This window comes from Sorex fumeus, unplaced genomic scaffold (genome assembly GCF_029834395.1).
Source record: "Sorex fumeus unplaced genomic scaffold, SorFum_2.1 ptg000013l, whole genome shotgun sequence".
Lineage (NCBI taxonomy): Eukaryota > Metazoa > Chordata > Mammalia > Eulipotyphla > Soricidae > Sorex > Sorex fumeus.
In genome coordinates, this window is record NW_026606070.1 from 14,101,959 (window position 1) to 14,104,918 (window position 2,960).

The window sequence follows — 2,960 nt, forward strand, 5'->3', positions numbered from 1 at the left end:
CCCCCATACTCCAGAAAAGAACAAAATCCTGCTACACCTGGATTGCAGGTCAGATGAAACATGGTAGATAACTGACCTACCAAACCGTAAGACAGTAACCTGCAATATTTATTTAATGCTTGAATTCATTTATTTTTATTCCTTCCGGTTCCCCTTCATTGTAAAGATGATGAAGTAGAGAGGGGAGTTACTTGCACGCTGACTTGGCAGTGGTGCTCACCAAGCTCTGGACACCTTTAGTTGCTGTGATTTCCCACCTACTTACAGAGCCTTGACTGGTGAATAGGCACAGTTATGGCTGTGGTGCTTACCAGGGTTCACTGTGCTGCTTACACACATGCTCACCACAGGTTACTTCCTGGGCTTGCTTCTAGCACTTAGTTTTGGTGTTTACCAGGATTGCATCCCTTTTTGTGGAGCTCACACACCTTGCTTGTGGTGCAGCCAGAAATCACTTGAGATACAGGGGAGAGTTGTTCCTCATTAGTAGAGCTGCCTGGACCATGCTTAGCATGTTTGGAACACCAGGGATTTAAAGTCATGAACATACCATGACAAAACAGATGCTTGAAACCACTGCCCTATTCATCAAGGTCCAACACCTGTATAGATTAAAGTCATTATGTGTGTTAAAGTTAAAGTTAAAGTCACTTGTGATAGTTGCAATAGAAAACATATACTAACCTCAGTGTTTAAAGGACTCAGGGTTTCTGATAGTAAAATATGAAAAAACATGTTTTTAACATCTCTTATCGGGTCCTTAATGATTCTGGTATATTAAGTCATGCCATAAGTGAAAATGTGAGTATAGTCAACAAAAAGAGTAAGTAATTAAGAGAAAGCTACAATTAATTCTTCTACATAAAAACTCTAAATAAAATTCATGAGTATTGTGAAGAGTATTTCATCTTGGGGTGATTTCTAAGGTAGTATCTTGGGTTTTCATAAAAACAAAACCATCTGACTCCGAAGAGAGAGCAGGAAGAGGACCAGAATCCTCTATTTCCAAGTCCTGTGGTTTCCCCTGCTCATAATCCAGGTTTGAATTATCTTTCACTTGGGTCTCTTGATCTTCCAACTCCAAAGATTTATCTGAAACTGGAATGACAACCTCTTCATCTTCATTTTCATGCAAAAGAACTACAAATCATGTTGGGCCTGTAGGAGAAGTGATTGTCCTTGATTTGCAGCCATTCCACACCACCTTCATTTTCTTCACCTTCCTTCTTTTCTGTCAGAAGAGTTCTTGTCATGCTGAACTTCTTCGTTGTGTGGCATTTGTGTTTTAGTACCGTTTTATTATAGCCTAATGCACCCACATGTTCAACATCCTCTTCAAATATAATGCAGGTCCCAAGAGCATCTTCACACTCTCCAGCAAAGACATAGCTACCCATTGCAGAATGTAATTCTCAGTGTCAATTCCCAGGATCTTGCATTTATTCTCACATTTTGAGAAAAATTTGAATCAATAATCCCGGACAATTCCACCAGAACCAACTGCTGCTCCTCCTCCTCCTCTTCCTCCTCCTCGTCCTCCTCCTCCTCCCTACCTCTGTCTTTTAATGACATTGAATCTGCCTGCATTGGTAACTTTCTCAATATAAGATTCTGGATAAATATGTAAGTCAAGAATAACCAATATAACTTTTGCCCACATTATACATGTTCATTTTTGGACGATGGGGAACCTTCCAAAGTGTGTTTATGGGCCTCAGAAGCAAGTTCCCGAAACCCTAGTCCCAGATGTGTGGGTCTGATAGTTTAGTAGTTGGGTTGTTGATGTGGTGCTACTCAGACCCACAGTGCTGAGGGACCAGGGAAGCCCAGCTGTGCTCATTGGCCTCCAGCACTACGAGGACACATGCAGTGCTGGGGATGGAATCTAGAGCCCAGTGCATGCCAGGCTTCTGCTCTTGCCTCTCAGCCTTCTTCTGGCCTCTATTACATGCATTTCTTGTCATGTAACAGTTTCTTTCATTTAAATTGCACTCATATTGGGTTTCAAGCCACTTTACAGAATTTCTATCTTTAAAAATACTAATAAACAGTCGGGGCCCCGACCAGGGCTCCGGCAGCCGAAGACCTCCAGGACCAGCCACCACCATGCTGAGACCACTCTCCGCACACATGAAGGTACTGGCAGAGGGACAAAGCCACGCGGGTTCCGGGGCCGAGATCTCCAAGCCTACTCGAATTGGAGTCCAGCATCCTCCACCCAGATCCTCCAAATTCCAGTAGGCGGGGGTCACACCCACCACCTGGCCCTCTGGCGCCGTGTAATCTCATCAACGGCCAAGACTCAGAGACTATAAAATTCAGCTCCCGGAACCGCATTCGCGGCCGCATTTGCGGCCGCACGACGTCTTATCAGGACATCCTACTTTGGACAAACTTGCAGGCTATCGAATATAGCCTGCCCACAGGGCAGAGTCTGGCAAACTCCCCGTGGCGCACCAAATATGCCAAATACCAGTAACAATGATGGGTCTCATTCTCCTAAAGAGCCTTGAATATAATTTCAGGGCTAGGATGAAAGAGACGTTACTGGGGCCTGCTCGAGGCAATCGACGAATAACAGGATGATGAATGAATGAATGAATGAATGAATGAATAAACAGTATTTCTGAAAGCACTGCTGGGTGTGTCCCCTCCCACAAAAACAAACTAAAAAGAAAAGGAAATTTTTCTGGAAAATAGACAGGGGATGGGGAGATCATACAGCAGGTAGAGTGGTAGCAGGCTTGCCGTGCTCATGACCGCCTGGAGTTGGATTTCCTGGCACTCCATATGATCCCCAAGTCTTCCCAGGAATGATCCTCAAGCACAGAGTCAAGGGTAACTCTGAGGAGCACTGCTGGGTGTGACCTAAAGCCACACACACACACACACACACACACGCACACACACAGAAAAGAAAAGAAGACAGAACACTTATATGTTACGTCTGGTTCATATAT

At 44.3% G+C, this 2,960-nt stretch overlaps 1 pseudogene; it reads right to left on the reverse strand.

Annotated features, from left to right (window-relative positions):
- Nucleotides 1-732: 732 nt before the first annotated feature.
- LOC130020571 (general transcription factor 3C polypeptide 6-like) lies at nucleotides 733-1,587 on the reverse strand (annotated as a pseudogene).
- Between the last annotated feature and the right edge of the window lie 1,373 nt (nucleotides 1,588-2,960).